The sequence below is a fragment of the Pelodiscus sinensis genome, chromosome 6, assembly GCF_049634645.1.
Source record: "Pelodiscus sinensis isolate JC-2024 chromosome 6, ASM4963464v1, whole genome shotgun sequence".
NCBI classification, from domain to species: Eukaryota; Metazoa; Chordata; order Testudines; family Trionychidae; genus Pelodiscus; species Pelodiscus sinensis.
Window position 1 is genome coordinate 81455015 of NC_134716.1, and position 13110 is coordinate 81468124.

Consider the following 13110-nt stretch of genomic DNA (forward strand, 5'->3'; position numbering starts at 1 on the left):
CATTTTCACATCCCTAGGTAGTAATTTGTATCATATCTGCCTAGATTAGATAGTATAATCCTTATGGCAAAAAGTTTCTACATGTCTAAAAATTTCTCTTTCCAATATATAAATACCTTGTACATCTAGTAAGAGGCGCAGACAATCATTTGCATACCACTCATACGTCTTTGTTACTTAGTTATAAGAAATGATGAGGATGGGCACAGGCTAGAAAAAAAACTGTTCACGTTCTGCACAAGATGTTCCATTTAAAATGAGAAGTCACAAAGAAGTTTAATATGTTCACAGATCATTCATTTTACAGCCCCCCCCCAGACAGAAAGTTAGTTTCTAAGCGTGTCTAGACCAGTATTTCCCAATTGGTGCTCCGCGGAACCCTGGGGTTCCGCAAAGCAAAAGTAGGGGTTCCGCGAGGAGCCGGCACTTCCCCGCCCCCTCTGAAAGAGAGAGCACTGGTGTGACATGACAGACCCATCCTGGGGGGAGGACTCACTGATCTCTGCGCTTTACGGGGCGCGCAAGGGGTGGACGCCTGTCTGTGCCACCTGTTCTTGCGCAGCAGCACAGCATGGCTGTTCTGCCATCAGCGGAACGCTGAGCTGGGAGACCTCAGCTGCCTGCCGGTCCATGCATCCAGGGAGGGAGGGGGCAAGAGGGAGCATGCGTCAGGGGAAGGGATTAGCATGGGGGAGCCAGAGCGGGGAATTCAAAATGTTTGCGGCCGCAAGAGACAGGGCGGAGAAGGCAGCGAGGGAGATAGGAGAATGGGAGCAGAATTGGAGCGAGGGAGGAAACACCAGCATTATCCCAACACCTGGAGTTAAGGCACGAAGGTGGTGAGTTTTGGAGCTAGGGGAGCACAAGGGGCTGAAGTTGGAGGTCCCTGGATGTAGGAAGACGCCAAGGACGGGGCTTGCCTACAGATGGCCTGTGGGCTGGTGCATTGAGGCAGGAGCCTCACCAGTCAGACAGGTCCTTACCTGTACCTGTCTTTGGAGTCCTGGGCTGGGACCCGTTCCCCTACCCCCATCTGCCAGCAGCGGGGCAGAACTGTTGGAGATGCTTGTGGTATCGGACCACAAAACAGACTGCCATGGAGAGAGAAACAATTGTAAACTGGTTAACAAAAGGACAGCGGGGCGGCCGTTAAAGCCAGAGTAAACTGACAGAAAAGGGGAAGCGGACTGCTACCCCTTTACAGCCAACTAGCCAGCAGAGGCATATGGAGGCAGGGGCAGAGGGAACAGTTGCTCCCAGCCAGCACACCAGGGGAGTGCCAGACAGGAGTGACCGCATGTGACCCACAGCGGGGAAGGAAGCACTTCCCTTCTCCGAAGGAGCCAGCGTGCCCTACCTGAATAGCTGGGGCTGTGGCACCCAGCAACTTAGTTCCGGGGCCTTTCTGCATGGTGTGGGGGAAGGGAGGAAGTTCAGGAGACCGGGGACTGCGTATCTCAAACTATGAAGGCAGCACCCTCTGCCCTGGGACTCCCCATGCCCCACACCCTGCTCCCCCCTACCCAGCCTGCAGGACGGTATCACGGAAGTAAGTTGCTGGGGTTCAACAGCCTCTGCTGCTCAGGCAGCACGCACACCAGCTGTTTGGGGAGGGGAAGTGCAGTAACACACTTCCCGGAACCCGAGGTGCTGCAGGATTACCAGGTACTGGTCCCAGCTGCCCCTGCCCAGTCCCCCGCCTGAGTACCCAGTCCCTACCAGCACTGTCCCCAGCACCCAGCAGCACCCTGCCACCCACCCCAGGACCCAGCAGCACCCTGGCCCCAGAACCCTGCCACCCACCCCAGGACCCAGCACCACCCTGGCCCTGGCCCCAGCCCCAGCACCCTGCCATCCCCCCTAGAACCCAGCAGCACCCTGTTCCTTATGCCAGCACCCTGCCAGCCACCTCAGTGCCCAGCAGGACCATGTCCCTGACCCCAGCACCCCGCCACCTGAGCCAGCATCCTGACACCCAGCAGCACCCTCTCCCCAGCTCCAGCACCCACTAGCACAGTTGGGACCACATTAGTAAGGCTTAGAGGCTTTCGGGACTGACTTTCCTGGTTCCTCACCCCTCTCGTAAATAAAGACAATGCTAAAAACTTTTGAGATTAACACAATATTTTATTTAGAAATGAAGCCTGACCAACAGGGGCCAAACCCCCATCTCACTGCAGTACCGTAACACTCCTGCACCACTTGACCCCAAATCTGAGCCTATCATAACACTGGAACCCCCCTGTCCTGAGACTCTTACATCTCCAAATTCCTGCACCCCCACATCCTCAGTCTTCTGCCACAACACTCCTGCACCATTCACACATCACAAATCTGTGTCCTGAGCTCATCATACTCACAGCCTCCTGCCCTGAGCCCCTCACATATCCAGCCCAAACTCCTGCACCCTCACATCCACAAGCCCATGGCTTGCTCAGCACCCCAACTTTCCACCTGAGCCCAACACTCCCCAGGCCAACATCCCCTTCTCCTGCATCCAAATTCCCTCCCACAGCTTAGAATTCTCACCCCTTCCCACACCCAAATCTCTCATTCCCACCCCAGAGCCTGCACTTCCTGTCTCAACCTAGTGAGAGTATATAAGGGCTGGGGACAGCAAGTGATGGAGAGGAGGGGAACAGAGAGAATGAGGCCTCAAGGAAGGGGTGCGGGGTCTTGGGGAAGGAATGTGATTTTTATGAATCGCCCCCCCCCTTTTTTTTTCTTAACAAACCTAGGGGTTCCTTGAAATTCTGAAAGGGGTTCCATGGCCAAATAAAATTGGGAAACACTGGTCTAGACTACAGGGTTTTCGTGAAAAAAAAATCACCTGTGTCTAGACTGCAGCTGCATTCTTTCAAAAGTAAATTGAAAGAACGCGGCAGTTTTTTCAATCGTGGTAAACCTCATTCTATGAGGAAAAAGGCACTATTGAATGCAAACTGTGCTTTTTCGAAAGAAAGCGTCTAGACTTTCGAAAGAGAGGGTGTAAACTACACACAGATTTTTTGAAAGAGGCTTATAGTCTATCATGGGTTCCCAAACTGGTGGCGTGCCCCCTTGGGGGGACGTGTAAAGAAATTTCAGTGAGGGTGCGAGGCAACCCAGCCCTTCCACCCCATCAAGTTTCGCTGCCCTGGTCAGTTCTTTTCTTTTTTTTTGGCTTAAGTTTTCCTGCTGTCTTGGGGGGAGGAGGCCTCAGGATTTCTCAAAAAGGGGGCATGATGCCAAAAAGTTTAGGAACCACTGTAGCCTAAGTGCTGTAAGAAAGAGAAGCCAGCTGAAACTGGGGCCACAAAGAAAAAGAACAGGAAACATTATCCTGTGATCCCGCAGCAGTCAGGGGTCTCCCTGCACTGGGGACATTCAAAAGCCTGCACGAAGGTGGAAGGGAGAGCCCAGGCCTGGGGCAAGCTAGGGAGGCGAGGCGGCACAGACAGACCCCCCCACACACACACGGACACAATGCCAGGGGCGCGCACCCACTGGGGCAGCTTTCCCGGGGCTGTTGGCCAGTCCAACGAGCGAAGCACAGCAAGTTGCGAAGAGTCTCGCCCCCTGACTCTCCCCCACCCGGTCCCCACCACCCCCGTCCCGCCGGGACGCGCCCTGCCTGCCCCACAGGCCCCTCAGGGCGGGCGGAACTCCCGTCTCCCCACTATAATAGGGGGGAGGGGAGGGGAGAGGCCCGGCCCCGCCCCAAAGACGCGGCGCGACCCGGGTCAGGGAAGCTTCTTCGCTGCCCCTCAACACAAAGGGCCGATCCCCCCCTCCCGGGTCCCCCGCCAGGAGCCTGGGCCCTGCGCCGCCTCACTCACCGCATAGATAGGCAGGCGCCCCTCCCCCGCTGGCTCCAGGACGGCGGCCCTGCAGAAAGCGACAGCCACCGCCGCTTGTTTGCGTTTTCACGGGACTCGCTCGGGTTTCTCCGCGCATGCGCAGAGCCCGGCTCTCCTTGGCCAGGCGGAGGCTACGACCGTTCCTTGGAACGTCATTTCTGCGCTTGCGCAGAATCCTCCTCTTCCCTTTTATGGGGGGGGGGGGACAGTTTTGGCTCCCGTGAGTCGAGTTCCTCGAGAGTCTCCTGCTGCGCCCACAGAGCCACGCCCGGGCACAGGAGGCGCTGCAGAGCTGAGCGACTGGGCTCCCTTAGCAAAATCAGCCCTCAGTTCCAGATGTACTGCTGCTGCGGGGCAGCTGACTCCAGACGGGTCACCGCTCTGTTCTCACACCCGGTCAGTTAAAATGTCATTAATGGGCTTAGTGGCACACACAGGGAAACTGATCTCCGAGGGCCCTCACAGCACTGGGCATGGCTTCGCTACAGCAGCTGTCAAAATGTCAGTGCAAGATTAGTAGGAGGAGAAGCCCTCAGTTCCTGTAACTCGGAGTAAACAGTTTCAGTATAAATTATGCACCAAAGTCTATGTTAAAAGACTAGTCGGAACGGGTTTCAAACTCAAAGCACATTAGAAATTGCCGCAATTAGGATTGTCTGTACGCCCTTATTTTGTTCCCTATGTGTGAATGTTTAGTGATGCAGACTGTAATTGCATGATGATAACTATTTTTTCAAGGGTCCCTGCCCCTGGGCAAGGAAACGGGGAGGAGAAGAGGGGAGATTAGGAAAGACTGGATGAAGGGACTAGAATAGAGCCTTAGCCAGAGTTTAGGAGCGGGGAGGGGGGGGGGGACAAAACAGGGAGAAGGGTTGGCTGAGAGAGAGGCAAAAAATCTGTGAACATTAGAGCACACTAGTATACTGAATCTGGTGTGGAAACCAAAACCCCGAATTCTCACTGTTCTTCTCTATTTACAGCTACAGGAGAAGTCAATAGGAGTTGTGCTCTACTATATGAAAAATGAGACACTAGGGCTATGTCGACACTGGCGGCTTCTTGCGCGAGTAATATGCAAATGAGGCTAAGCGTGGAATATCGCCAAGCCTCATTTGCATACCTAATGAGCCACCACTTTCAGAAGAGACTCTTGCGCAAGGAGCGTCTCCACTGCCCCTTCTTGCACAAGAAAAACTCTCTTGCACAATGCCATTACGCCTGTTTCCTGAAAAGTAATAGGCATAACGGCATTGCGCAAGATGTTTTTTTTGCGCAAGGAGTAGTGTAGACACTCCTTCTTGAGCAAGAGCTTCTTCTGAAAGTGGTGGCTCATTAGGTATGCAAATGAGGCTTGGCGATATTCCACGCTTACCTCATTTGCATATTACTCGCACAAGAAGCCGCGAGTGTAGACATAGCCTAGGTGATTCAAATTGGCCATCAGCAGTGAAAATAACTTCACATTTCTTACAGGTACCGTCCTATCAGGGGCAGATGACTGTTTTGCGGGGCCCCAGGCAGCGTAACTCCACGGGGTCCCCCCTTTGCCACGGCGCATGCGCCGTGACGCCATGCGCATACGCGGTGGCGCCACGGCGCATGCGCAGGGCTTTTTTAAGCGCGAGGTCCTGGGCGGCCGCCCCGTTCGCCCTGCCCTATATCCGCTCCTGTGTCCTATTGCAACCTTGGTCTCTGCCAGCTTTTTAAATAGCTTCCTGCTGGCTTTTGCTGCACCTCAGCTAGCTCTTGCCAGAGCTATGCACACCCACTTACTTTCACCTCTGCTAGACATAAAAAATAAGTGCACACTTTGGATCTTAATCTCTCCTTGCCTCAGTTCCTCATTTCTAAAATTAGGATAATAACCTTTTACCTCAAAGGAGTGTTATTGAGAAAAAATAAGTAATGTTTGTGAAGCACTCAGATACTACAGATGAATGTCACAGTTTCAGAATAACTACACCTAGCTTTCTCCCACCATAGTCTCTGGAGGGCATGGTATTAAGGTTTGTGGCTGCACTTCTAGGTGGAGACCCACATCTCACTTCATCCTGACCAAGGGTTTTAAAGCTGCACAGTTACCTGGCTTTTAATACAAGATCCCCAGCAAGCTGTGCTTCCTCTCCAAAGGCTGCGATCAGTGTATTGCCTGCACTTATAAACTACTACACAGCTCCTGCTAAGTAAGCATGTTTGTTCTAATGGTAAAAGCATTACAGGGAAAACATATCTAAAAAATATTATTTTAATACTTGCTAAAGAACTGCAAGAGGTCACCCTTAGCTCCAAACTAAGGTTCTGGTAGGTTTTAATCATTCAAAACCTCCAACTGGGTTTTATCTGTGCTACAAATACAGCCCTGTCTTAAATCCAGAGCAGAACAGAGGCATAATTTGTTTCTTTAAGTAGCTTGGACATTTGATCCTGGTGTTGTGTAAGAGGTAATCAGCAGAAAAAGACCCTCTCTTCATGGAGTAGCTTCAGAGCTTGCATAAATGAAGCTGGATAATTTGCATTCACTTCTCCCTAGGGATTCCCCAGGAGATCCACTTCACACTTATTGTCCCACAAATTCATATTTGTCTGTCATATTTTCAGTACAGTCTTTTGAACTCCTAGGTCTCACATCAAAGCTCTCCCCTAGAGAGGTTATGTACAATCCCATACTACAAAAATACCTACAATTAGTGCAATGAGATCTTCCAAAGACATTTTAGGAAACTGCCATTATCTGTTACAATGAGCACCAGAGGAAAGCCCATGAGGGCACAGGTACCAACTCCATGACTGCTCCAGGACTGGGGCAGAGCACCATTATCTAACACTCCCCTCCCCCTGTGCTTCTCCCTGGCTGCCTTTACCAACTCCTCTCCTCCTCTCCCAATGCCTCCCAATCACTGTGAACAGCTAACTCACAGCATTCAAGCTCTGGGAAAAAGGACGAAGAGAAGGGAAGGGGCAAGGCATGGCTGGATCAGGAGCAGAGGGGCGGGTTGAGCACCATCAGGCAAGATGAGAAGTCAGTGCCTACACATGAGGAAATGTATAATTCTAAGAGCCGGGTAGGGATGTTATCTGGTTATAAGGTAAGCATGAGGCTTACCAGTATGCTTACTGGTTAACCAGCCCTTGCCTGTGAATTCTGCCAGCAGCCTGCAGCCCTGGATGCAGAAGGGCTAGCGGGGTAGGTAGCAGGACCCCAAAGTTGCAGTGGAAGCTCATGGTCGCAACAGACTTGGCAGTGGGACCCCACAGCTGTGGCAGGCTGGGCAGCAGGCCGAATGTTAAACAATGAACTCTTTTAACATCTTCATAGCAGGGTTTGTATAATATTCAGTAAATAAGGCATAAATAAATGAGGCCATCCATTTAGTAACAAAGAGAACAAAATATGGAATAACTGCTCATTAAGTGAGTATTATCCATTCTGTGCACTGAATAAGACCAGAGTCCTATAAAAAAATAAGATGTGATCATGGAATTAAAGACTATTACAATGTATACACACAAGGAGGATAAACTAAGGTTACACAGGTAACCTTAAATCCAAAGCTTCCTTCTACCACTGTGTCTTAATCCTATTTTGAACCAAATTACTCATGAAATAAAAATATATTTCTTAGGGGAAAGGCTTAATTTAAATTGATAGTTGGTAAGAGTGTCAATTATGATGCTTCTAGAAAGTAGTAATTTGGTCAATGGGAAGGAACTTAATCAGAGACTAGTGTCACCACCCACCCACCCACTCTCTAGTCAATCAATCACCTTAGCACTTTCCTGTTCTGCACTTGAGATTGTGACTTTGAGTTGTAAGACTACATGGCTACGTCTACACTGGCCCCTCTTCCGGAAGGGGCATGTAAATTTCAGTAGTCGTCGTAGGGAAATCTGCGGGGGATTTAAATATCCCCCGCGGCATTTAAATAAAAATGTCCGCCGCTTTTTTCCGGCTTTTAAAAAAGCCGGAAAAGAGCGTCTAGACTGGCCCCGATCCTCCGGAAAAAGTGCCCTTTTCCGGAGGCTCTTATTCCTACTTTGAAGTAAGAATAAGAGCCTCCGGAAAAGGGCACTTTTTCCGGAGGATTGGGGCCAGTCTAGATGCTCTTTTCCGGCTTTTTTAAAAGCCGGAAAAAAGCGGCGGACATTTTTATTTAAATGCCGCGGGGGATATTTAAATCCCCCGCGGATTTCCCTACGACGACTAGTGAAATTTACATGCCCCTTCCGGAAAAGGGGCCAGTGTAGACGTAGCCCATATGAATGCTACCATCTCCTCTCCCTCACCAATAATTCTCATTTATATTTTAACTGTCATGACCAAACCTTACCAAAAGTAAGAATGTTAAAATGCGGTTAATTGCCTAGTCGATGACATTTCCATCAACTAGTTGATAGGCACTTCCACATTCCTCCTTTGAAACGTACAAGAGGCCCAGCAGGGGCTCTTGTACATTTCAAAGGAGGAACGTGAAACACCGCATACAGCCCGAGGACAGTGGGAAGTCCCACTGATTCCGGGCTGCACGCGGGTGCCTGCTTTGAAATGCACAAGAGTCCCCAGCAGGGGCTCTTGTGCATTTCAAAGTCATGGAGCTTGGGGTTTCAAAGTGGCAGTGCCATTGTGTGGCGCTGCCACTTTGAAGTACCTCTTCCCTTCCCCCTTTGCTGCCTCTATCTCATAGAGGCAGCAAATGCTTATCGGATAGTCAACTAGACTTTTATATCCCTAACCAAAAGAATATTCTACAACCATCAGACTGAATCTTGTTTAAGTATCTGAACATATTTTATTATTTTAAAGCCTGCTTGCAGCCTATGCTCTTGTGGAACTAAGATCTGTGCATTTAGTATTTGTTGCAAGATCTACTTTACAATGCTTCAAGGCCACAGATATTTCTGTACTGCTTACAAACAATGCTATTATAATTCATATAGTACTTTCAATCTGCATGGAACTTTACAAATCGACAGTTTCTCAAAGCTGAAAATCACTATGAGCCAGATCAGTCAAAAGAAAGAATTTAATCCGAAAAATGTGAAGGATAATTGGGAATGAATTAAGAACACCTTCCTTGTTGTTCATAAAACCACAATCCCACACTCAAGAAGACTATTCTTGTTAAAAACTTGACCTGATATAGAGGGGAAGTGAAGGAAGCTATAAAAATAATACATATCAAATGGAAGAAGGGCAAAGTTAATATTAATAAATATAAATCAGAAGTTAGGAAATATAGAAGATTGATAAGGGAAGGAGAGGAACATAATAAACCCCACAAAAGAAGAATATTTATCTAAGTACTCTGGTCTCATAGGAAATCACTGCTAGACCCAAGAGGGAAGAGAAGAGGGAGATGGTCTACAAGGACAAAATCTGCCACAAAGGTGTGCGTACAGGGATGGAGCCTATCATTGACCATTATATTAGAAGCTGCATAAACACTTAAATGAAACTGTCCCTACAAGAGCTGGTCAAATAACTGATTTTTTTCAGGCAGGTCCAAAAAATCAGAATTTTAGAACATAAGAACATAAGATCGGCCATACTGGGTCAGACCAAAGGTCCTTCTAGCCCAGTATCCTGTCTGCCAACAGTGGCCAGCACCAGGTGCCCCAGATCAAGCGATTTGTCTCCTGCCATCTCTCTCCAGCCTCTGACAAACAGAGGCCAAGGACACCATTTTATCCCCTGGCTAATAGCCTTTTATGGACCTAACCTCCATGAAATTATCTAGCTTCTCTTTAAACTCTATTATAGTCCTAGCCTTCACAGCCTCCTCTGGCAAGGAGTTCCACAGGTTGACTACACGCTGTGTGAAGAAGAACTTTCTTTTATTAGTTTTAAACCTGCTCCCCATTAATTTCATTTGGTGTCCTCTAGTTCTTCTATTTAGGGAACTAATAAATAACTTTTCTTTATCGGCCCTCTCCACATCACTCATGATTTTATAGACCTCTATCATATCCCCCCTCAGTCTCCTCTTTTCTAAACTAAAAAGTCCCAGTCGCATTAACCTCTCCTCATATGGGACCCGTTCCAAACCCCTAATCATTTTAGTTGCACTTTTCTGAACCCTTTCCAAGGCCAAAATATATATTTTTGAGGTGAGGAGACCACATCTGTACACAGTATTAAAGATGTGGGCGTACCATAGTTTTATACAGGGGCAGTAAGATATTCTGGGTCTTATTTTCTATCCCTTTCCTAATAATTCCTAGCATCCTATTTGCCTTTTTGACCGCTGCTGCACACTGCGTGGAAGTTTTCAGAGAACTGTCCACGATAACTCCAAGATCTCTTTCCTGATTTGTTGTAGCCAAATTAGCCCCCATCATACTGTACGTATAGTTGGGGTTATTTTTCCCGATGTGCATTACTTTACACTTATCCACATTAAACTTCATTTGCCATTTTGTTGCCCAATCACTGTTTGGTGAGATCTTCTTGGAGTCCCTCAGGCTGGGTCTAGACTACATGCCTCTGTCGTCAGAGGCATGTAGATTAGACACATAGGCAAAGTCAAATGAAGCCGCGATTTAAATGATCGCGGCTTCATTTAAATTTACATGGCTGCCGCGCTGAGCCGACAAACAGCTGATCAGCTGTTTGTCCGCTCAGCGCATGGGTCTGGACGCTCCCCTGCCGACATCAAAGCCCTGTCGGCAGCCCCGTTATGCCTCGTGGGATGAGGTTTACCGGGGCTGCCAGCAAAGGGTTTTGATGTCGGCAGGGGAGCGTCCAGACCAGCGCACTGAGCGGACAAACAGCTGATCAGCTGTTTGTCGGCTCAGTGCGGCAGCCATGTAAATTTAAATGAAGCCGCGATCATTTAAATCGCGGCTTCATTTGACTTTTCCAAACAAAGAAATCTACATGGCTCCATCGACCGGTCCATGTAGTTTAGACGTACCCTCACAGTCCACTTCTGTCTTGACTATCCTAAACAGTTTTGTATCATCTGCAAACTTTACTACCTCACTGCTTACCCCTTTCTCCAGATCATTTATGAATCAGTTGAAAAGGATTGGTCCCAGGACTGACCCTTGGGGGACACCACTAGTTACCCCTCTCCAATCTGAAAATTGACCATTTATTCCTACCCTTTGTTTCCTGTCTTTTAACCAGTTCTCAATCCAAGAAAGGACCTTCCCTCTTATCCCATGGCCATGTAATTTACACAAGAGCCTTTGGTGAAGGACCTTGTCAAAGGCTTTCTGAAAATCCAAGTATACTATATCTACTGGATCCCCCTTATCCACATGTTTGTTAACCCCTTCAAAGAACTCTAATAGATTAGTAAGACAGGATTTCCCTTTACAGAAACCATGTTGACTTTTGTCCAACAAATTATGTTCTTCTACATGCTTCACAATTTTATTCTTTACTATTGTTTCAACTAATTTGCCCGGTACTGAAGTTAGACTTACCGGTCTGTAATTTCCAGGATCGCCTCTAGAGCCCTTTTTAAATATTGGTGTCACATTGGCTACCTTCCAGTCATTAGGTACGGAAGCCGATTTAAAGGATAGGTTACAAACCACAGATAATAGCTCAGCAATTTCCCATTTGAGTTCTTTTAGAACCCTTGGATGAATGCCATCCGGTCCCGGAGATTTGTTAACATTAAGTTTTTCTATTTGTTCCAAAACCTCCTCTAATGACACTTCAATCCGGGACAGTTCCTCAGATTCATCACCCACAAAGGACGGTGCAGATTCGGGAATCTCCCCAACGTCCTCAGCCGTGAAGACTGAAGCAAAGAAATCATTTAGTTTCTCCGCAATGGCTTTATCGGTTTTGGTTTGGTTTGGATGGAAACAGCAGTATTTTGTGATTAGGCCTCTCAACCAGAAGGGTGGAGAGCTGGCTTCTAGTCCACATTCCAGAGCAGAAATGCAAAACTGCATCTTCCAATGTTAGGTTGACTACCCTAACCACAAGGCTACAGCATATATTTGAATAGTAATTAATCTGGAGAGGGAGTGGAACTTTTACTCATTATCTAGAACACTCACCTAAAAGGGATAGGACACCCAGATTCTAGTCCCTCCTACACGGAATATTTTTACATGCACAAAGTGGAACAGGTTGAGGAGAAATTCAGACCCACCAGCTAGCCTATAAATTAGTGGGTCAGGTATTTACCAAACAAAGGGGAAAACGGGGTTCAAGTCCCTGTGTTGCTCAAATCTCAGATGAATGCCTGACTTGAACATTGTAAGAAGGGACAGTATCATCACCAGCAGTCTTGGGGTCTAAGTCTCCTTATGAACCCAGCCTGAAAAATCAAAACAAGATGTTTCAGAAGTGTCAAGACTGTTCATTTAGAAAATTTGATTCTTATGTATTTTACAACTTGGAATGAAACACTTTGCTGAAATAGACACACATTTTCAAAATGTTTTGGTTGACCCAAATCTGCCTTGTTTAAAAGAGTTTCAGACAAAAAAATTTACAGAGATTTAGACCCTACCACAGAGAGTTTAGACACTGAGATTATGAAAAGATGCAAAAGTTGAAGAAACAGACAAAAGAAGGGTGCAAATAGTACAGAAGATCATCATCAATCATCATGTACAGCCAACAGCAGTTCACAAGACCTATTGAGATTGCTATACCAACCACAGCATTCAGAAATGAAAAAAAACTATTAAAAACTTTTTTGAAGTGCTTTCCTCCCACTTTAGTGGTAGAGCTGGAAGCCAAAAGTGAACTGAGCTACTCTTGTAGGAATCTGGCATTTTTCTATTGTCCTGTTATACTGTCAGCAGATAATATCTGAAAGGGAAAGATTAGCATCGTTAGCCCTTCATTCCATCCAGGGCAAGACTTATGACACCACAGTGTGCAATAGCTTCTGCTTCTTATCATTCTGTAATCTCAGATGTTTTGTTTATTTTACAGTTTTCCCTTTTCTTTTTTCCAGATAAGTGGCAGAACTCCATGTATTCTGATTCATTGACCACATAATGAGTGGCTGCTGATGGCATTCCTTGCTTCAGAATTGAGATGCTGCACCTAGACAGCTCTTCAAAAAATACCTAGGCTCAGTGCTTACATAATTATAAGTATTTCCCAGACTTCCCTCCTCATTCCCTCCATGCTTTAAAAATTCCAGTAGGTTTGAAACTATTTAGCAGATCCTTCGGATAACTCCGGCTGAATTTAAGCCCTACTTAAGCTTTATTATGAGGATAACTTTTCCAAATGTGAATTAAGTGTAAACCGCTGTGGTACTGTTTCAACAGCCAGCCTGAAACAAATGAATGT

General features: G+C 47.3%; 1 protein-coding gene across 4 annotated transcripts in view; it reads right to left on the bottom strand.

The window, feature by feature from the left end:
* ZFYVE16 (zinc finger FYVE-type containing 16) overlaps positions 1-3975 on the bottom strand; it is an 88647-nt gene extending 84672 nt beyond the window's left edge. For 2 of the 4 annotated variants that reach the window (XM_025185282.2, XM_075932216.1), the window contains exon 1: positions 3819-3960. The gene's annotated coding sequence lies outside the window, so the exon portion shown is untranslated. Of the gene's footprint in view, positions 1-983; positions 1092-3818 lie in introns of all 4 variants that reach the window. The other 2 variants (XM_075932214.1, XM_006124320.4) reach the window with 2 other exon arrangements.
* Between the last annotated feature and the right edge of the window lie 9135 nt (positions 3976-13110).